The sequence below is a fragment of the Doryrhamphus excisus genome, chromosome 7 (assembly GCF_030265055.1).
Source record: "Doryrhamphus excisus isolate RoL2022-K1 chromosome 7, RoL_Dexc_1.0, whole genome shotgun sequence".
NCBI lineage: Eukaryota > Metazoa > Chordata > Actinopteri > Syngnathiformes > Syngnathidae > Doryrhamphus > Doryrhamphus excisus.
Window position 1 is genome coordinate 19,112,726 of NC_080472.1, and position 24,027 is coordinate 19,136,752.

The 24,027-nt window shown below is 42.4% G+C and overlaps 1 protein-coding gene across 3 annotated transcripts in view; it reads left to right on the plus strand.

Moving 5' to 3' along the window:
* cacna1c (calcium channel, voltage-dependent, L type, alpha 1C subunit) overlaps positions 1 to 24,027 on the plus strand; it is a 148,248-nt gene that overhangs the window by 7,738 nt on the left and 116,483 nt on the right. The gene's annotated exons all lie outside the window — the stretch shown is intronic.

Genomic DNA, 24,027 nt, shown 5'->3' on the forward strand with positions numbered 1-24,027 from the left:
CTGTATCATAAAGCTGACCATCAGTCAGGCTCGCTCAGACCGTTTGAAGGTGACAAGGTGAACGGCGTAGGAGTCATGGAGGTCAAAGCACTGGCATGACGCGTTGAACATACTGAATCATATTAATAGGTGACCACTTTGATTGATAGAGACTATTATAGAATTCATTTGTTCTATTTAGAGAAATCGAGAGTGGCTGGCTGGCCGACACCATCTATAAAATAACGGGATGGACTCCGTCGTGGAAGTAACGAGGCAATGTGATTAAAAGATACATGACTCGCCCGCGGCGCTGCAGTGTGTCTCCATCTTGCCCCCCGCCCCCCGGTGGAGCTCTTTTATTGCAACTTTTCAACACTTCTCTTATATCCGAAGCTGAACTCGGTCAAAAATATACTCTTCACCTTTGACTGAGCGGGAGATTGTTGGCTGCCCCCGCATGGGATTGTGGCATTTCGGTGTTTGTTGTTCCCAGAGACCAACAGATCTTTACAAAAGAGGGCCGGGACGTACAAATATAGAGCTGCCATAAATAGAACAGGCTGGATTACAGAGGATAGTTGTGTATACTGTATGTGGCCTCGTCCCTCGGGTGCAAGTGTCTGTTCCCACGACCTGCCCTAAGAACCGTCCATGGATGCTTCCTTCCTTCCTTTTCTTTTCCTCGTCCTTTACATTCGCTAATAAAACACAAGCGTACTTGACATGATCGAGTACGCCAATTACGCCGCATTCAAAGTTTATGCTGTCTTCAATAGGGCTAATCAATCACTTGCAGCGGCGGAACTTAACAAGTAGAGTCAACTATCTAATAAATCATCAGATATAGTAAGGCTATATCCACACTTTTCTATAGCTGTTATTAAAAATGCTCATTTTTCCTATGAAGTTTGGCATTGTGTCTAAACTGGATCCATTTTCTATACCGCTTATCCTGAATCAGAATCAAAAATGGTTTATTGCCAGGTATGATCAAACACATACTAGGAATTTGTTTTGGTGAAGTAGGTGCAGACACATCTATTAAAAAAAGAATGAAAATACAAAATATACAGAATAAACAGTATAAATATATATACAGTGTTTTTTTTTCCTTTGTTTTTTCTTTGTTATTCCGGATTGTTTTTCCTAAGGTGGGGTTACTACACAATCACAGGACTTAATTATTATATCATTAATTGTTTGTTAATTATACTTATTAGATTTTTAATGATTTTTTAAAAGATTTTTTAAAAATATCTTTATTTTTATCCAATTTTTATCCATTTATTGAGTCCCGTTTTTCTCGCTTCTTTGTCGCTGCTGTGCCTTTTCCGGATCTGACTTTCTTCAAGCATCTGATTTGTCTCCAACCTTCTTGTGTCACGGCGCCACCTGTTGCCGTGTTACGTCCAATGCACTTGACAGGCCCCCAAGTGGTGCAAAATGACTCATTTGTCGTTGGATATACACCCTGAAACATTAACATTCGCACCACAAAGCACCACATATGCCGTATATATTTTTATACACACATCGATTGGTCTGCCTGTGTTTACTCCGATGACAAAATCTTTATTCTATTACAGGATGGTGGGAGCGGAGTGAAATGAATACAACGGTGAGTTGAGTCATTAGATTCACTTCTGGATCAACGCATATAGCCTGCAGTCAGATTGACACCACGCCGCTTACATTGTGAAGTAGTACTCTGTGTCAAAGGCAATAATAGTAATAATACGCTGTGGCTGGCACCATAATTACAAATTGAACTCTGCGATGTTGCTCATATATCCTTAATGCAATAGACTGAGCCCAGCTTGCCGTCCATATGTTAGATTATTTGGACACAATGATGACTTCACTTTATGAATACATTAGTTATCTAACATAGCGATCATAGCGATCCAACTCGACGCGTAGATATTCAACTCTCTGCACGTTACAATCTCTCTGCTAAAGCGTGGAAAAAAGTGCTTCCTCGTGTTTTCTGCCAGACCTAAACACGGACACGGGCAGGAGGAGGAGAAAAGAAGCAGACTATGGTGGTCCACATGTTAAACCCTTCTTTCTTAATTAGCATCAACACATAAACACCACTTCCTTGCCTTATATCCTCATTTTAACGGGCTCGCTATATACACCAAAATAGCCATCAAAACAGTTGCTGGTCTAAATTTCCAAGACAGGTCATGTGATTTCATCAGTTGCAGCTTCAGACTACGGCCACTAAACTGAATAAGACGCCCTTATTAGCGTTTAAGGTGGTTATTTTAGACAAACAGGTGTAAAAAGGCGGTCGAGTGGTTAGCGCACAGACCTCACAGCAAGGAGACCAGAGTTCAATTCCACCCATGTCTGTGTGGAGTTTGCGTGTTCTCCCCGTGCATGCGTGGGTTTTCTCCGGGTACTCCGGTTTCCTCCCACATTCCAAATTTCCTCCAAATTGTCCATAGGTATGAATGTTAATGTGAGTGTGAATGGTTGTTTGTCTACATATATATATATATATATATGTGCCCTGTGATTGGCTGGCCACCAGTCCAGAAGACAGCTCGGGTTGGCTCCAGCACCCCTGCGTAAAAAGAAGTTCACCACTTTATGTTGGAAAAGTCAACAGGATGGTGTTTGCATATTGTCACCCCCTCGGCCTGGTATACGCACACGGTACTGGTGCTTGTGTATTGTAGTCGGCGTCGGACATCGTGTCGGCTGTGCGACTCGTGCTGCGTCGCAGTGGATTTCCTATGTTGCAGTGTGTTCTATGGTTAGCGTTGCATATTTCTCCTTTGAGCTTGATTCACTTTCTTTCATGTGATCACATGACCCACTTTAATGCTGATTTTTTAAAAAAAAATTTAATCTTGTGGTTCTTTGCTTCATCATCATGTGGTTGCCAGCTTCCACTTTGTGCAGCTAGAAGGTCTTCCCTGCACTTCCCACCCTCTTTTCCTCCTTTTTTGACACACACGCACACATCTGGAAACAGTCAAAGTGTGTGCATGCATGGAGGAGGAGGAGGAGGAAGAGGAGGGGGCTTCTCTTGCGCTCTAACTCTCTCTCTCTCGCTCGCTCGGTGTACGAGTGCGTGTCTGCGTGTGTGTGACTGTGTGTGTGTGTGTACGACTGCAGAGCTGCAGAGGCAGACGAGAGAGAGACCAAACTCTCCTTCGCCGAAACACACGCAGGCATAGTGAGGACCACCATGGACTGGATCGGGACAAGAGAGGACCGCGGATGAGGACAGGACAGCCCGGCTTGTGTGCTTTTCGGATTTTTTCCCCCTTTCGGTTTTTCCCCCCCACCCTGCTGCTTGTAGATACGTGGATTTAACCCATTGGGAGATTTAACCCCGCGATGGAATATTTGCACTCTTGTCATTTTCTAATCTTCCTCCTCCTCCTCCTCTTCTCCTTCCTCCTCCAGCAGCAGCAGCAGCCAGCGAGGATGCCAGCAAGCGATGCGTCTTTTGCGCACTTCTACCGCCAGCGACACTGACAGCGTCCGTGCTTTGCGACCTTTTTAAAGCCTTCACAAACGCGAAAAAAGGGAGAAAAGAGGAGGCAGGCAGGCAGGGAGAGAGGGAGAGAGGGATTGAAGGAGGTGTAAATCCAATTGAACGCGGGTGCTGCCAGGTTTTCATGGTTCTCGCCTAGGGCCCGGATGTACCGAGGGATGCACCGGTGCGTTTTCCCGACCGGTTCCGCCGACAGATCCCTCTTTTTTCTCGCCTTCAGCTCCATCATGGGGATTAGGTAATATTCACTCCATCCGAAGACACCCCCCCCCTTCCCCGCCGGGAAAGCAACGGGAATATCCACAAGCTGTCAGACTCATTCTTCCCTCCCCACCTTTTTTTTTTAATTTTGTTTTATTTATTTCATTTCTTTCTTTTTTTGAGGGGGGCCTTCCCCCCCCCACACTCTGGTTAATCCATTCACATATAGGGATAACGCTGGACTACATTTATGGTAAATGAAAGCAAAAACATGTACATCCCGGAGGACACCCTTGAGAACCATCAAGGTAGGTTGTTTTAACTCTTAACTGTCTTGTCACTCTTTATGTCAAGGAGTGGGGGGGGGGTGGCGGTGGATGGATGCACAGATCCACCCCCTCCCTCCTGATCTTGGTTCCCACATTTTAACGGCTGGATGTATGTGAGAACTTGTGGCGGGCAGCGTGGATGGAGATTGAGGCCTTTCTGTCATGTTTGCACACTTGTAGGTGTGACTGTGGGAGATGAGGCGTCATGGGTGGGCAGGTCAAGGAGGGGGTGGGTCGTTTATTATTTGCCAAAAGGCTAGAAAAGGTCACTTTTTATTCCACATGCAGGTGTCAGCTTATAATGTTTAGTTTCGTTTTTTTTTGTACAGGTGAAAGTGGTTGGTGTTGTGTTCAATGGCGAGCAATGAAGGCTCCAGTCTGTTTGCATTGCGCAGTATTACGCGGCAGCAGCGGCGGCGCCTCCTTCCACCCACGTTGCAGAGAGCAAAGCCCACACAGCCTGCTAGGCTCCACTTTCCCCCCCCAGTTTGATGTTCCGAAATGGAGCATCATCATTCCCAGTCTATCTTTGCCGTGTCCACATCATCATCATCATCATCCGGCTTTTCCCCATCACTTCCATCAGCGTAGCCGACCTCCCTGCCTTGCATGGCGACAGGTTCCATAGCAACAGGGGATGAGGAGAGCGGTGGTGGTGTGCGTATTGTTTTTATGTGTGTTGCAGTGACGCTCATTCTTAAACTCGTCGTCCATAATCCTGAATTAAAGTAAACGTTGTGTTATGTTATGTCATGCATCAACCTGGAGGAGTTGTGCCTCAAAAGAAGTTTAAAACTTAGCAATATCAGTAGTGTGAGGCGTTATTTGTGTAATCGCCAATGTATTACCGATAACAATCTCACTAGGGCAAGCCACGACGCATTTGTCAACTTGTGGAACTCAAACGTTGTCCCTCCTCCACTTTTTTCCACCTCTAAAAGGCTAAAAATCTCCACTTCCTGTTTAAGTCCCGCCTACCTGAGCTGATATATTAGCCAGTTCTTCAGTGACCGTGATAAATAGCAGCAGTCATCATAGCAGCACCACATATTGGTGATGCCACTCTGGTGTTGTACTCACCAACGGTGTGCCATCAGGGCCAGCAAAGTCTTCTCTGCTGGCCTCAGCACTAGCAGGCACTGCCCTTCGTTTACAGTTCTCCTATTTGTTCCATGAACTGTTTATCATCTTCATTTTCTACATCTACGTCTATGAATATGTTGGATTTTTTTGGTCCAATCATATTTCAGCTTCTATACGTTGTCCCGACAATTTAATCTTCCCAGGGCCTTCAGAATCTGTAGTGTTGGCCCATGTCACTTAAACCCTATTAGTAACGGGGCTGCTTCTTTAACCATAATCAGATATAAGATCGACCTCACGGGGCCAGCTAGCAGGCGTACGTTGATATCTAAAAGCCGTGCTGAACATTCAAAGCGAGCAGCGCACTTGAACGCATCGTTGCATGAACTGCACAGAGCTTAATTGATCCGGTTCCGGAATGAAGAAAGGAGACAGACATGTTGTTGTTCATGGTTCCGTGTGTGTTATATGAAGCGATAAGTTGAGTTTCTAGAATGTTTGTTCACCACCTGACCAGGGATTCCGAGTGACCGGTGTGTGTGATGTATGAATTTTTAATGTTTTGTCGTGTTGTTATATAAATATTGATTGTGAACTGCTTCACGTGATGTCGTAGTGCAGAAGGCATGTAGAAGATAAATATTGCCTTTTGGGGTGTTACTGATGGTTTGTATAATTGTGATGTGATGGTGGTATTACGAGGAGGATTGGGTTGCTTACGTACCCACTGAAGGCCCAGCTTAGTCTGCCTCTGGTACTGTATGGAGTTTTTTGGATTTGGTTTTAGCTTACTGGGCCAAACTAGACGTTCTAGAAAGCAGACCAGCATGTTAGCTTCAAGTTTACGGTACAACATCCAAAACCCTCAATATATTCAGATCTCAGCTGCTCGCCTCTTCACCTCACCTCACCTCACCCGATTCCGTGAACACATCACCCCCATCCTTAAAAACCTCCACTGGCTTCCCGTCCCCCCAACGTATCAATTTCAAAGTCCTTCTCATAACCGACAAAGCTCTCCACAATCTGACCCCTCCATACCTCACAGACCTCCTCCATCCACACAATCCCCCGCGTCCCCTTCGCTCCTCCGACTCCAACCTCCTGGCACTCCCCTGTAAGACCAAGCTCCGAACCTGGGGAGACAGCCATCTCCATCGCTGCCCCCCACCCTCTGGAACTCTTTGCCCCATTCACTCCGTGCTTGCACGGACCTTTCCACCTTCAAAAACAACTCAATACCCACCTGTTTGAATCCCTTTTTAATGTCTAACTTTTTATACCTGAATGCTGCGCCCTGCCCCGCTTTTAGCCTTGTTTTAGCTCTGAATGAATGTATGGATATTGTATTTTAATGCATCGTTTACTCTGTTTTTACTCAACTCTACTTTTATTTATTTTTTCTCTACTGTAAAGCGTCTTTGAGTACTCTGAAAGCGCTATACAAATACAATTTATTCATATTATTATTAAGTGTCAAAATTAGTGTTTCCCTTCATGTGCATTCCCAGCTGCATCTTTTTAGCTGTTTTTATATCTTTAGAACGCACGGAAAAGACACGTTTTCATGTTTCACATAAGGATTATACATGAAGGGCAAAATTCCTGTTTTCAAGTTAACAAAAACCCTAATTTTTAAGGTGTGGCGGCTTTTATTGTGTCATGGCGATCGATTCCATGTAGCGGAAAGCCTTTAGTTTCAGTGTCAACTAAACACATTACAGAACAGACTCCTTAAGGAAGTTCAACAATTGAAAACTGTTATTTTAAATAAATATATGCTCGTGTTACTGTAATAGCTTAAAAGTACAACATTTACTCAGAATACTACTGTAATACAGCACCATTTACAGTAGAAACCAGCAAAACATACTGTATTTATGAATGTTTAACTGCCCTCGTTGGGCACAAGCCGCGCGGTACTCTGAAAGCTAATTAAGTAATTTGGTGTAAAAAGTTTGAGGGCCATTGTTTGAACTCTGTCAAGGCTTATTCCAATAATTCGAGTTATTGTAAAAATTGTGCAGACATTTCAATTAACTTTTGTGTAGGAATTGAGGTGTGAAAAAAAACTTTTTGGTTTTGAAGCGACTGTGGACTTTGTAGCTGGTCAAGCTTGAAGCGTGTTGGCTTCAGCACCAAGGACAGTTCAGTCATTATTATTGCTCTATTGACAGCTACGTGGCACATCAGCCATTACTGTCCTGTGGCGTCACCGCTATTTACTTGCAAGTCATTTATCTTGGTCGTCACAATGTTAGCATGCAAAAAAAAAAAACAAAAAAAAAACAACACACTCTGCTGCTTCCCGTCTACAGAGGCAACACAAAGATAAATGTAAGCAACAAAAAGGAGGACGGGTGATCCATTATGTTTCTTAATTGCTTAAATTGGAGTATTATCATGCACGTCTTCATCAACAAGGGTTTAGACATGACTTCCTGGAATATTCATCACATTCTACGCTTTCAACTATTCCGGCATCCTCCAAAATCACCTCACTTGGACCTTCTGGTCCTGTTTTGGTGGCTCTCATGGATGGAAGCAACCAACAGTCTGCTGTTACAGAACCCATCCTATTCTACTTTTCTGTTAATATAAGTTGCAAAGGTTCCCCAATCATCTATTGTGTTGCCCCAAATTTAGTCCTGATGCCGTAATGCAGACAGTTTAAAGTGCTTTTAGTACTGGGAAAACATTGTTTGTGTGTGTCTGTAGCTTTAATGCTAATGAGCTGTGTTTCCAAGAAGTGCTGTTATCCACTTTTTATATGCACACTGTAACTTGACTGCACGTGTCCACTGACTGAATGATAGCTGGCACAGCTTTAGGTTGTCTTTTCACATGTGTAGTGAAGCCTGCCTCTTTATTCTGTCCCTCCATCTATTATTCCACCCATTCATCCATAATCTGTCTGTCCTTCTACCCAACCATCCGTCCATCCATCTGTAATCTATCCTTCCATTCATCTCTTGACCAACCTCCAAACATCTGCCACCCATCCATCTACCAATCTGTTCATTCAGCCGTCCACCCTATTCAGCTATCATCCATACGTTCATCCATCCATTAGTCTTTCAATCTATCGTCCAGCTTTCCTTATATGCGGCTATTCATCCTCAATCAATTCATCGATCATCTGGACATCTTTTCATCTGTCCTTCTATTCATCTATTGCTCCATCATCTGTCCATCTTTTGCAGCTGTCCTTCCGTTCATCTATCATCCATATAATCATCTGACCGTCTGTCAATCAAGCCATCTATCCGTCCATCAATCAATCCATGTATCCGTCTGTCAATCAATCTATTTATCCGTACGTCAATCAGTCCATCTATCTGTCTGTCAATCAATTCATCTATCCGTACGTCAATCAGTCCATCCATCCGTACGTCAGTCGATCCATCTATTCATCTATTGCTCCATCATCTGTCCATCTTTTGCAGCTATCCTTCCCTTCATCTATCATCCATATATCATCTGACCGTCTGTCAATCAAGCCATCTATCCGTCCATCAATCAATCCATGTATCCGTCTGTCAATCTATTTATCCGTACGTCAATCAGTCCATCTATCTGTCCGTCAATCGGTCCATCTATCTGTCCGTCAATCGGTCCATCTATCTGTCCGTCAATCGATCCATCTATCCGTACGTCAATCGATCCATCTATCTGTCCGTCAATCGATCCATCTATCTGTCCGTCAATCGATCCATCTATCTGTCCGTCAATCGATCCATCTATCTGTCCGTCAATCGATCCATCTATCTGTCCGTCAATCGGTCCATCTATCCGTCCGTCAATCAACCCAACTCCTGTTTGAACATCGTGAAAAAGTTGTGTTTAATTGCAGTGTCCCCACCTGGAAGTGAATACATTTGGAATAAATTGCCCAGAAAGTGACACAAATATGCTGACATGCGCTATTCCACGTTTATGAATTTTGTCATGTCTTTAATCCAATTATGAGAAGAGGGCTCTCCACGATGTAGATGTTTGTTTGTTTTTATACATATGTCTTATTTAAAGCAGCAATGATTTTTTTAAAAATGTGTGAAGCACTCTAATTGAGTGGCTGAGAGGTTGCAGTGGGCAATATTCTTGTCTTTGTCTTTGCATGTGTGTGTGTGTGTGTGTGTGTGTGTGTATTGTTTTGTCTAGCAGCTGTAGTGACGGACGTAATGTGTGATTAAAGGCCAATCAGCGTTAAAGATGTTTGTAGTGCCTCGGAGGGTCGTCACAGCTTCAACTTAAGGACAACAACAGCTGCTCTTAATATACAACACTAGCAGGGGCCGAGGGCACGACAAAGGATGGCAGGAATGTGAGTGATGCACGGGATGGAGAGGCGGAGGAGAGGGGAAAAAAAAAATAAAGGGAGGATTATCCATGACTGTGACTTGCTTAAGCCGCCGGTGTTGTATCGGAAATCCATCTGGAGGCTGTCCTCTGCTCTTTGGTGCTATCGGGCGTCCGTCTTTATTCCTGATGCGAGCCATTGTGTCGCTGTGTATGTGTGTGTGTGTGTTTGTTTGGACACGTGCTTATGTGTCTTTTACACACACATTCCAGCTTTATTGATCCATACAAAGCCGCTGGTGGAAATAATGACTTACTACCTCATACGCTCTTTTTCTTTGGAGTGCACGCTCTCATGCTTGGTCACCTGAAGTCAACCTTGAAAGAGACGACGTGTCCATGAGCATCAACACTTCATTTGATATTCTAAAGCTAGCAACACTTCACTACCAAGCAGGCTTCACTACACATCTTAAAACAAAGCCCAAAGATCGGTTCCAGTTGTTTTGCTTCTGCGACCTAGCATGGTGTTGCTGTTAAAATGTGAGTGCAACGTTAGCACTGCGGCTACTGTATGCTAACTGTTGCTAACTGCTTTGTGTTCTCCTGTTTTTTTTTTTACTTTACTTTACTTTTATACAACCAGGAGAACCATGGTTGGATTATCTGTTTTGGCATCTTTGCGTGTAGTCGGCATGTTCCCCCCGTGGGTGGGCGTGACTCAGCCGCCCACATTCCAGGTTAATTGGAGCCTCTAAATTGTCCATGGATGCGAGTGCGAGTGTTGGATGGTTCTTTCTCTGCAGTATGTGGGTCCTTTTGATTGGGTGGGGCCCAGTCTGGGGAGCACCCCACAGCTCCAAGTCAGCTTGGTTAGGATCTCGCTCACCCATGATCTTAATAGCAGTATAGAAAATGAATGAAGCCAAAGCTTTGTATTATTATTATTAGTAGTAGTAGTAGTATTAGTAGTAGTAGTAGTAGTAGTTAGTTTTGTAGTTCAACTTTTTCTTTTTCCATTTTAATTTGATCAAAATGGCCTCTACTCATCGCTTATACAGACGTACAAGCTATCATTCATCCATGCATATACAACAGACTATACCATAAGATGGGGGGGGGGTTGCAGAACAAGATGACCGGGCAATCGAGGAGGGCGAAGAAAGGGAACAAGAGGAGAGAGGCGAGGGAGGAAAAAAAAAATCCAATTTCGAACTAAGCTCCTATGGGGGGGGGGGAGTACAGAAGCACACCTTTTTAACACGAACACGAGACTTGCACCAGGGGAGAGGGGAAAAGGGGCGGACAGCAACCAATGCAGCCATAAAGGTTCCTGTCTCCGTATTAAATCCTACCCCTCCATCTGGTACTGGTACTTTTACAATTAGTAACTGTTACATTTGTTCACTTCCTGCTTTCCTAATATCATTTAAGTTGTTTTTTTTTTTTGTAAATTTTTTTTTAGAATTTTAGCAGATTTTTTCAATTTTTTCAAAAAATAAATAGGAAAACATTTTCATTAATTTTTTTAAAATCTACAGCACCGTGGGGGCGGGGGGATACAGTATAGCGGCAAAGGTGTTCGATGATGGAACGGATGCGTGTATGAGTACGCATACGAGTCTCCTTGGATACATTGTGTGTAGACCTGAACAAATTCCCCCTTGCAATTCTCCTTGGAGATGTCCATGAACGAGCCGAGTGTCATATTTTGCTATGATTAGCATTACCGTCAAACCAAAGCAAATAAGGAAATAACCAAATAATAATAATAACGGGCCGCATCTTGGAGTCCCCCTACAATAGGGCTCACCAAAATGGCTTTGAAACTGGTTAAATTCCAGCATCCAGGAATTCCGCACGCTTTAAAAGGGGCGCTTTAACTACTGACTGAGCCGCGTGAAGACACTGTCCTCCTTCATAATAATAACCGCGGCGATCTCCACACTCCAGTGCATCACATTCCCACAGTGTGTACGCACGCACAGGCACTCCACCTGAGACACTTTATCTCGTTAGAATGCATTTTTCATTAGCCGAGTGTGAAGTGGGAGCTAAAAAGGCCTCCGTTCCTCACGACAATGCACATTCAACTAAGGTAGACTTGTGATGTAAAGTTGGGGTGTCACTCGGGCTCCATTTTGTTTAACTTTTCTGCTGTGATCTTTAAGAAGACGAGCCACACCCGGGGGTCTAGTGGGTTTTTCATGAGTGGATATCAGCACTGGCTGGTTGCACACACACGGTTCACTCAGCGTGCCCGGCAAAGACGGATTCAACTTGGAGTGTTTGTGTGTTTTTTCCTGCCTCTGGCTGCTTGTGCAAAATTTGGGGGCATCTTCTTTGCCCGCCGCATGTCTGCTACTTTTGGGATGACTTCTTGCGGGGGGCAAAGAATCATGGCTAACAAAAGCCTGGTGTTTGGCCTGCAGCTTTGAAACCCACTGTCACTTTGCTTACTGGAAGAGAGGGGAGAGTAACAGTTCGAGGAAGCCCACTCTCCCAAGTAGCAACGAGACTGAAAAATTTAATCTATTCTGAGTATTTTATTGTATTTTTCAACAAAAAAGCGCTTTAAATAGTAAAAAAAAATGCCTTACACTGCATGTATTATGCAGTGCTGGAGCCTATCCCAGCTGTCTTTGGGGCGGGAGGCGGGGTACACCCTGGACTGGTGGCCAGCAAATCACAGGGCACATATAGACAAACAACCATTCACACTCGCATTCATACCTATGGACAATTTGGAGTCGCTAATTAACCTAGCATGTTTTTTTTGGAATGTGGGAGGAAACCGGAGTACCCGGAGAAAACCCACGCATGCACGGGGAGAACATGCAAACTCCACACAGAGATGCCCGAAGGTGGAATTGAACCCTGGTCTCCTAGCTGTGAGGTCTGCGCACTAACCAAATTCCTAGTCCTCCAGTTTCCTCCCACATTCCAAAAAAATGCATGTTTGCTTCATTGGCGACTCGAAGTTTTCCATGAGTGTGAATGGTTGTTTGTCTATATGTGCCCTGTGATTGGCTGGCCACCAGTCCAGGGGTGTACCCCGCCTCTCCCCTGAAATCAGCTGGGATAGGCTCCAGCATATTGAATGACCCCAGAATGAACTTAATGATCCTTCTGAGTCGCCATATGTTATCCAGTTTCTGTATACTAAATCTATGTAAGCGATTCCATTACATCCCATAATACCCTTCAGTGAAGGGTCAATGTAATATTAATTGTTAAAGTTTAAATTGCTCAAAGAGAACACGAGCAAATGCCACAGCGGGGGGTCTGACTTATCATTAACGCGATTAGCGCCGCTTTGGCTAGCGTGAGGAATGGTCTCCATGGCGACAAAAAGGCACTCGTTGGCAGCTCTCTCTCTTTTGAAAGGAGTAGTGAACCTTTTTTTTTATTTTACTTTTTTTAATTTGTGTTCTCTTTAAATCTCTGGATGGTTTTACAGCATCACGGTCTGCTGGTTGCCATAACGACCATCCAGCTAGAGGAGGATGCCGAGGTTAAATGAAAGGACAGTCGTCTTTTTCTCACTTTTTTTTTTTTTTTGTCTTAGTTTCCGCTTTGGAATGACCCCACTATGTAGGCTACCTGAGTGTCCTTGAGTGTGTGTGTGTGTGTGTGTGTGTGTGAGTCTCATGCCATCCTATCTATCTAGGCCACTCTTGATGTGTGTGTGTGTGTGTGTGTGTGTGTGAGAGAGAGAGAGCAGCCAACTTCCCAACAGACCAGACTCACTTTGACACTCTGGAGTCATAATGGCTAAAACAGGCTTGTTACCGGACTCCTTGTACTGCGTGTGCGCGCCTGACAAATATTCCCAATTTAACCATTTAGTGGGTGGAGGTAGAATAGATGGTGTTCTAATGGGATGCACATATGCGTGTGTTTACACCAAAGTCACCCCCCATATGCATATGACCGGTGGGGGGCGTGGCTGTCTCATATGAAGGAACCGCCCTCCTGTATCCCGGATCAATATGTGACATGTTTTTTTGTGGCGGCGTCCTTAGGTAGTGATGTCATCATCGGTTAGAGGCGACACACACCGTTGGCCGTCTGTTGTCATGTCAACGGAAAAAGGGAGAAGGGGAGCGAGGATGTTTCTTTCCTATCCGCAGTGTGATAAAGTTGATGATTAACGACGGCGTTACCTCAGCGCGTGGTGAGCGGCTGGGCGTAAACGTGGGGCATGGCGAGTTAAATAAACACCAGGAGGAGAGAGGATGGGGGTAGAAATCGACAGCTTCTGCGCACACACAGCGCGTGGCAATAAAAGTGACTTTTGTTAGATTAGATTCTCCGCAACTCCAGAACCCCTTCCCTCCGTCTCATACACTTATATAAGTTTGGGAGTAAGTTGTGTCTCTCACAGCAGCTATAGTGCATTCAAGGACCCCTGAAAAAGTTGTTTAATTTCATTTGAACATGCATCAGATTACAATTGAATGCATCCCATAATCAGTTCACAGTTCCACATGTCCAAAAGGAGTAGGAAGAAGCAAAGCTTATTAAATCCTACCCCTCCAGCTGGTACTTTTACAATCAGTAACTGTTACATTTGTTCACTTCCTGCTTTCCTAATATAATTTAAGTTTTTTTTGGTTTTTTTTTTTAGAATTTTAGTAGAATTTTTTCAACTTTTTCAAAAAAATTAATAAAGAAATAGGAAAAAAATGTCATTTTTTTAAAAATCTGTTGTTATTGGACTCCTTCATTAAAAAAATGTAAAATTCGTTCATTTAATTAATTTAATTTTTTTCCTATTTATGTGTTTATTAATTTCATAAAAAATGTCATTAAAATTTTTTTAATGAAATTTTCATTCAAAGTTTTTTAATGAATTTTTTTCCTATTTATCTATACATTTTTGTTTTAAAAATTGAAAAAAATTATATAATTTTTTTTTTTTGGCACGTACCGAAGTACAAGGTGATATGACCAAAAAGTGCAAACTCTTGTGGGCTTGTGGGCTTTTTTCACATGTCTGATGACCTTTATTACCACTTAAGGATAAATTATGGTGGATAATGGATTTTTATTTTTTTTTACCACAAATCCATAAATGTCGGTGGGATTGAGGAGGTCTTCAAATAATTCCGTCCCCCGGTCCACAGCATCTCAAGTCCAGGTTAGCCATCCACGTTGTTGACATTATACTGGTTCCCATTTCCCGAGATGGCCGATTGCTTGTCCAGAATCTTTTCGAAAGTCGTTTTTCATGGCTCCCCAGAGCTCTGAGTTTTTGCCTCTGCGACCACCAGAGCCACAAAGTGCTTGGACTGCCGGTAACGGTCAGCTGCCTCCATAGTCCCATTGGGGAAAAAGACCCGATAGGACCAACAGGTTGTGGGATTAAGACAGGCAGACTTTGTTATGGCCACAGCTCTGGTCAGCTGCCTTGACAATGGAAGCACAGACCATGGCCTCCCTCGAAACTAAAACTGTCCTAGAGGTGTGACTTCAAGTCCTACAGATGGGTGACTCTGCCAGGTGTTCCCAGTAGACCCTCGCCATACGTTTGGGCTCGTTAATTGATTTTCTGAACAAAAACAGCCTGCTTAATTCGCCTCGTCCACCAGTTGTCAAAACGTGTTCAACAATTCAAAATCAATAGTGTCAACTTTCCACTCATGATGGTAATTCGTCGATTGATTTCTAAACAAAAAGCTAGCTTAAATCAATCGCCCTAGCGTAGGTAGTCGTAGAAACGTCTTGCTTGTAATGTCTCCATCAATCAGGTTCTTCTTGTGATGGTTCGCTGTTCTGCGCATGGTGTCGTTCCAAAATAAGGTATTGAAGTACTCGGTTAAATATTTTCAAAAATTACAGCGTAAATGGAGCCCATCACAGCGTAGCCATATTCATTACATCCAGATGTGTTAGCGAAGCGAGAGCGTCATTCCTGTCGCCTTCATTGTGGTCACATGACTGTCATTCTTCCAGGGTCCCTTTTTTTTTTCCTTCATGCATGCAAATGTACATAGACCGACATAAATCATGCAAATGTCCCCGCCATGTTTTTAACCAGTGCTAATTTTGGCTAATGGCCGAACAAGTGTTCTAACAACCCCGGAAGTCACATCATGCAGGGTTGATTAGAGCACAGATGTTGGGGAACGCCATCGAATTGAAAGCCTCATCGGACCCTTTCCTTAAAAAAAAAAAAAAAACAAGAAATGCCTTAAATATAGTTTTACAAAATGCCGCCTCATTTGGCGTTCGCGGTCGGAGGCAACATTTGGAAGAGTTGTAGCTCACAGCAGGCGACCTCATTGTAATATAATGCTATTTTTACTTAGCGATGTATGAACCCACAGCAAAAAAGGGGAAAAGGAGCAGACTGAAGTTGATATTAATAATAAATAAGAATAATTTGTGATCTACCGTATTTTCCGGTTGGCTGTTCCTGCGACTTATACTCCAGAGCGACTTATAAATGAAAAAAATGTTTATGTTACATAAACACTGGACACCTTTTCTGTTCATGTTTGGTTATTTAGCTACACAAAAAATATTGTGTTAGCATATCTTACACCTATTCAGCCTGTTCTCTATTCTTTTATTGGTAGAACTTGCCTTCCAAGAGGACGTCATGTCTGTTTTGGTCAAGTACTTTGGAAAATAAATTACCCGCAAAAAATGCCACTTATACTCCAGTGCGACTTATGTATGTTTTTTTCTACCTAATTATGCATTTTTGGCATTGTGCGACTTATACTCCAGTGCGACTTATGTATGTTTTTTTTCTACCTAATTATGCATTTTTGGCATTGTGCGACTTATACTCCAGTGCGACTTATGTATGTTTTTTTTCTACCTAATTATGCATTTTTTGCATTATGCGACTTATACTCCAGTGCGACTTACGTATGTTTTTTTTCTATCTAATTATGCATTTTTGGCATTGTGTGACTTATACTACAGGGCGACTTATGTATGATTTTTCTACCTAATTATGCATTTTTGGCCTTGTGCGACTTATGTATGTTTATTTCTACCTAATTATGCATTTTTGGCCTTGTGTGACTTATACTCCAGTGCGACTTATGTATGATTTTTCTACCTAATTATGCATTTTTGGCCTTGTGCGACTTATGTATGTTTATTTCTACCTAATTATGCATTTTTGGCCTTGTGCGACTTATACTCCAGTGCGACTTATGTATGTTTTTTTCCACCTAATTATGCATTTTTGGCCTTGTGCGACCTATACTCCAGTGCGACTTACGTATGTTTTTTTCGACCTAATTATGCATTTTTGGCCTTCTGTGAGTTACACTCCAGTGCGACTTATGTATGTTTTTTTCTACCTAATTATGCACTTTTTTGCCTTTTCATTTTTCAGTATGTGGACCTCTGTGAAAAATGTTTTGACAACACTAATGTTGTAGTTGTAGTAGTGGTAGTAGTAGTAGTAGTAGTACTAGAGGAGGTTATTCAAACAGTACCAGCCTGATGCCTGTCGGTTGTGCTTTTTTTGGGGCAAAGTCGCCAAATATGATATATATATATATATATATATATATATGTACATTCCAGCATATTATTTCCGTGCTAATTATAACCCTGTGTCTTTATGATTACAGTGTTGCGTAGAAGCCGATTGGCCGGCTGATAGGAAGCGTCCAAGAACATTGCACACATAGCTTACCTTCTTTGTCGGCAAACAAATCAGCTATCGTTTTGCTACTCTCAAGCAAACACACATGCATTATGAATATCATGCTGGCGTTTCTGTTAATGAGCTTAATTACACGTTGCTGTTCTTTGTTGTTTGCGTGCGTGCGTGTGTGTGTGTGTCAGGCATCTGGTGTCCATCACAGTTAATTACCCAGGCTTCCTTGTACCACACACACACACACACACACACATATTCAATACATGTGTTGCATTGGATGGTCTAACTAATAAGTTTCAGTGTACTTAAACGCGTCACGCAAGGAGGACCCAAAGCTGCTTTTACGGCCGATACCGGACCTTATATCCATAGGCAGAGAGTACGGAGGCTGCTTTTGAGCTCCAGCGAGTCATTCCGCACCTTTCCCCACTCGGGGGTCAGCAGTAATTTGCAGGGCTGAGCCGAGGCAGGCCGTCGCTGTCATGGAGGACAGGTCAGGGCCTGGATATGATAAATCAGCTTATGGAGGAGCCGCAGGAGCAGGCGACTCTGCTCTTCTTCTTCTTGCAGCATGGCGTCACCTTCTATGGTCTCGACGCTGTGCTATTACACTCCTCATAATAATGATGATGATGATGATGATGAGGAAGGTGAGGGTGATAAAGTGCTTGTTTGTTCTCTTGTACCGGTTGGGAAAGGCTACATTGGCAGAAAACTGCAGTCGGTGCTCTTTTTATTCCACAATACGCTAAACGCAGGTGTGCTTAATTTATTATTTCCAACAATGTCTCATATATTTGTCAAATTATGTGTAAAAATGTTTTTTTTGCTTCATTATAATTCATACATTTTAGTTGGTTTGTACATTTTCAGCTATTTCACAGGACTACTTTTAGTTAAAAAGTTAATTTTTCTAGTTTTTTCTTCCATCATGCTACTATAGTAAGTAACATTGCCCTCTGCTGGTCCTGCAGGGGCGCTGCCGTGTTTTTTTTTTTTGTTGACTTTCAGCATGAGCTCCTCTCTCGCTTCCTAGTTTTAATCAAACTTCTCATTTAGCTTTAGTTTGTCGCCCTCACAATTGTCCCGTATTGATCCACACAAACACTGCGGCGATGGCGACGGCGGCGGCGACTTTGTTCTTGCTGTGAGGAGGATTTAGCATGTGGCGCAGCCAGCTGCACACCGTCCGACTTATTTACCGTCAAGCAGACAAGGTCAGGACACGGGATATACTGTATGCTCAGGGCTGTACAGTGCTAGCATTTCAATCGCTCATGCACCGAGAAATAAGTCGGTTTGAGTAGAGGACATTTTTTTTTGTATGCATCGTAACTCCACTCCGAATACCTGCGCAGCGCACGTTTGAATGAGAAAGCCAGCAAGTGCAGCACTCGCAAATCCCTGCGAAATAATAAAACCAAGATGTCCAAAATGCGGCCCGTGGGCCATTTTTATCGGCATGTGAACGGCACATTGTAGAAACAAAATCTGAAATAAAACTGGAAAGCATAAAGTAACATGAAGTAATAGAGTGAAGACTTGATACTAAACACTAATAGCACAAATAACTGACTTTAAATATATGTATTTTTAAACCTTTAAAAAACATGTACATCATCAAATGCTAACTTCCTTAGCATTAGCGAAAAAGAACGCAACAATGTTTACATTTTCTTTAGTCAACCACTTGTTGCTAGGCAGATTTCAGAAATTAGGACCCAATTAGGTCCCCCCTAAAAACTCCACTCTGTTCACTTAATGCTAACCTGCTTAGCATTAGCCAAAAGAAGCCATGCTTAATCGCGACATGTATCTTCTTCATTGAACTTGTTGCTAGGCGGATTTCAGGGGACTGAATTATAACTGCCCTTTAGGCCAAAAAAGTCCCACTCTGTTATTGTTTACAACATTTTTACTGAATGCTAACATCCTTAGCATTAGCCAAAAGAAGCCTGCTTAATAGTGACATGTATGTTCTTCATTGAACTTGTTGCTAGGCGGATTTCAGGGGACTAAATCATAACTGCACTTTACGCCAAAAATGTCCCACTCTGTTATTGTTTACAACATTTTACTGAATGCTAACATCCTTAGCATTAGCCAAAAGAAGCCTAATAGTGACATGTATGTTCTTCATTGGACTTGTTGCTAGGCGGATTTCAGGGGACTAAATCATAACTGCCCTTTAGGCCCAAAAAGTCCCATGCTGTTATTGTTTACAACATTTTACTGAATGCTAACATCCTTAGCATTAGCCAAAAGAAGCCTAATAGTGACATGTATGTTCTTCATTGGACTTGTTGCTAGGCGGATTTCAGGGGACTAAATCATAACTGCCCTTTAGGCCCAAAAAGTCCCCTGCTAATTTACTGAATGCTAACATCCTTAGCATTAGCCAAAAGAAACCTGCTTAAAAGTGACATGTATGTTCTTCATTGGACTTGTTGCTAGGCGGATTTAGGGACTAAATCATAACTGCACTTTACGCCAAAAAAGTCCCACTCTGTTATTGTTTACAACATTTTTACTGAATGCTAACATCCTTAGCATTAGCCAAAAGAAGCCTAATAGTGACATGTATGTTCTTCATTGGACTTGTTGCTAGGCGGATTTCAGGGGACTAAATCATAACTGCCCTTTAGGCCCAAAAAGTCCCATTCTGTTATTGTTTACAACATTTTACTGAATGCTAACATCCTTAGCATTAGCCAAACAAAAGCCTGCTTAATAGTTACATGTATGTTCTTCATTGGACTTGTTACTAGGTGGATTTAGGGCTGCTTGTTGCTAGGCGGAATTCAGAGTGCTCACACATTGGCATTACAAGACAAATCATCCCTTTAACTGTAAAAATAGTTTTTAATCACAGAAAAGCATGACAAAGCAGGAAGGCCTCACGTTAGCGCTGCCGCGGCGGTCCGAACCTTATCTGCCCGCTGACACGTAATTGAAAACACGTCTTATCGCACATATGTCCAGTGCAAAGAGGGAAGTGAGATAACGTTTATTTATAGCCAGAACATCAAATTAAAGCAGCGTGGGGGTCGGCAAGGCGTCTGCGTAGCGTAATGATTAAACAGCACGCTAAACGTACACAACAGGTAAAGAAACAGCAGTCCACGTATGGCTTAATGTCACCTTGAGGATGACGACCAGCGGCCGGCCAGCTGCTGTCATTAGCCATGCACGGCTACGTCCGCCTTGCATGACCACCTTCTATTAGCCCACTGCAAATTACCGCTACATCCATTCTCATTGTGTGTTCACACACACACAAAAAAAAACGAATCTTCTCACACACACACAATATGCAATTGTTTGGTGACAATCTGAGTTGTGTGCTAATGAATGGCTTCATCAAGGAGTAATGAATGTGGAGTGGCTCCACACGGCGCTGATTAACTTCCATGATGGAGGGGAGCACGCTCAACTTATGACGACAAGCAAGGCGCCACACGATGTGTTTTTCTTTGCTGCGGATGGCAACTTGTGTGTATTGGTGTGTGTGTGTATTGTTATAGTGACTTCCTATTCCCAATCAGGCCGATCATGCGTGAGTTTGTGGTTGCTATGGTAGTTTGACGCTGCAGTCTGTCAAATATGCAGGTGGACCTCAGCCTTTGTAGGGTGATGTAAATGGAGTGGTGGCCAGCCAATCACAGGGCACATATAGACAAACAACCATTCACACTCACATTCATACCTATGGACAATTTGGAGTCGCTAATTAACCTAGCATGTTTTTGAAATGTGGGAGGAAACCGGAGTACCTGGAGAAAACACACAGGGAGATCATGCAAACACATACAGAGATGGCCGAGGGTGGAATTGAACCCGGGTGTCCTAGCTGTGAGGTCTGCACGCTAACCACACAACTGCCATGCAGCCCACATTTAGTCTCAAGTCTCACGGGGGGTGCTGGAGCCTATCCCAGCTGTCTTCGGGCGAGAGGCGGGGTACACCCTGGACTGGACGCCAGCCAGCCAATCACAGGGCACATATAGACAAACAACCATTCACACTCACATTCATACCTATGGACAATTTGGAGTCGCCAATTAACTTAGCATGTTTTTGGAATGTGGGAGGAAACCGGAGTACCCGGAGAAAACCCACGCATGCACGGGGAGAACATGCAAACTCCACACGGAGATGGCCGAGGGTGGAATTGAACCCTGGTCTCCTAGCTGTGAGGTCTGCATGCAAGTTAAAGGAGACCTATTATGCTAATTTTTCCACTCTTTGTATTGACTTGTGGACTCGTGTAGAGCAGCTACACACAATAACCAGCACAGAAAACGTTCTAGATCTTGCAGAATCTGCACCTATTCCAGCTGTCAGAAGCTAAAGGGGACCTATTATGCTAATTTTTCCACCTTTTGTATCGAGTTGTGGACTCCTGTAGAGCAGCTACACGCAATAACCCGCACAGAAAACTTTCTAGATCTTGCAGAATCTGCACCTATTCAATGTCAGAAGCTAAAGAGGACCTATTATGCTAATTTTTCCACCTTTTGTATCGAGTTGTGGACTCCTGTAGAGCAGCGACACACAATAACCCGTTTTTCCTCAGAGTAGCAACATGCAACTACTCTTTCTTCCGCCTCATTATTGTAACGTTCCCCTTTTTCTTTTTGCACAGTACAATATCTTATGGTTGTACGGCGCAACCACTGAATTAATTCATCTAATTAGTTGAATTAATCATGACCAATGATTCTAAATGATCCTTTCTCCGCTGAGCGGTATACATACTGTATATATTTCACTGAGAAAATTCTGCCCAGTAACAAGCGGCCGTGCGACGTAACACGTAGGAAGTTTTATGATTTTTATGTGACACGCAGTCTCGGAGTGTAGATTGCTATAAAGCACCGTAAGGGATTGATTCCCTCAACCTACAGCAAGCCCATCGATCAATCACTTTGATTCCGTTGAATTAAACCTTGCAGAAGGTTTCCTGCATTGATTGGTTTATATTTTTTTTCGAGCGGCTGTACATAAGAAAAGTGTGCATGAAATAATTGAGCCCGGCGTGGAGAAGCGCTAATGCTCGAGTGCTGCCTTGAGAGCCCCGCCGAGTGCAGACAGCCGATTATAGCGTATTAGCGGCAAAAGAGGATGATGGCAGTTATTAATTTAATAACGGCTAATGGAAGGTTAGTACTGATTTTTTTTTTTGCATTTTTTTTTTTTCATGACGCCGGGCGCTTCTTGGTATGGACGTACGCGACTGTTATTCCCTGATGGGTTAATGCCGACTCACCTCGCAGGTAACACGCGTTCCCGCTGTTTGGAGAGCGTGTGTTTGTGTGCGATATGTTTCCTGAAGAGACTTAAATCCGCTAAGAAAAATAAAGGCATGAATAAAAGGGTCAGCAAGTCTACCGACTTGCACTTCCTGCCTGCCTTGACATCACACACACACACCCCTCCCCCCCATCATTGTCCAAAAATACCTTTTAAACCAATTAGTGGAATTAATTTCACTTATAGCAAGTTAATTATTTTGTGATGGATTGAGCCGAGGAGGACAATGAAAAGAGCAGAGGAACCTGAGAGGAGTCCTCAGGGGAGAGCTAAACTTAGACGCCGCCTTTTTTTTTTTTCCTTTCTGTCTTCTCTCCATTGCTCTTCTGCTTCTTCTTCTTCTTCTTCTTCTCATCCGCTTTACTGTCAAAGCAGAGGCCGTGTTTCTTCTATTTCTATCTACTTTATGGTTTTTTTAAACCGTTGTATGTTCAGATCTCCTCAGGTGGCGCGGCGAGGGGCACGCTTGGGGAGGCCAGGGGTCACAGTTCACGAGGATAAGCATTTGATGCATTTTATTAAAGGATTTTCACCTTATATTTCTCATAATATATATATTTTATTACATGTTTTTATATAATTATTTTATTCATTTTATTAATTGTATTTTTGGAAGTCTGCATGAATATGCATTTGCTGCTTTTTTTTTTTTAATCACTTTTTTTTTCATTTTTCCACCTTTTGTATTGACTTATCGACTCCTGTAGAGCAGCTACACACAATAACCCGCACAGAAAACTTTCTAGATCTTGCAGAATCTGCACCTATTCCGGCTGTCAGAAGTTAACGGGGACCTATGATGCTAATTTTTCCACCCTTTGTATTGCGTTGTGGACTCCTGTAGAGCAGCTACACACAATAACCCGCACAAAAAATGTTTTTACATAATTTTATTCATTTTATTATTTGTATTTTTTTAGGTCTGCATGAATATGCATTTACTCCTTTTTATTTTTAAAAAATCACTTTTTTTAAAGAATTTTTTTACATTTTATGAGCAAAATAAAATAAAATAAAAAGTTCACATGAATACACATTTACTCCTCTTTAGATTTTCACTTTTTTTTTCAAAAATGTGTCATAGTAACATATACAATATATATATATATATATATATATATATATATATATATGTCTGTGTGTATATGCATGTATGTATGTGTATATATATTATTATATTTATTATTATTATATACATTTTTTTCTCACAATATTTGCACTTGTATAATATAATAGTATAATATACTATATATATTGTATATTTTATATATATTATTATATAATATATATATATTATATACTATATATATTATATATTTTATATACAGTTTTTCCACAATATTTGTACTTTTTTTTTGAGGAAGGGGTTAAAGATCATACAGATATTTTTTGTTCGGAGTCACGGCTTGCTGCATTTTGCTGTTCGATACCACCATAGTTGTTTTTAGATGCTCCTACACGAAAAGGCACAAAAAGTAGGGAACATTACGCCGTAAAAAAAAGACTTATGGAGCAGTTTATGCAGGCTTTATCTTCTTGTCGTGAATCACTGCACTCCGCTTTACTTCTGTTGACTTCCCCTCTCTCTGCTGTCGCTGTGGTTTGGAGATACGACTCCCTTTCTTTCTCTTTTTTTTTTCTTTTTTTTTTTTTTTCCTCTGGCCCGGCCACGT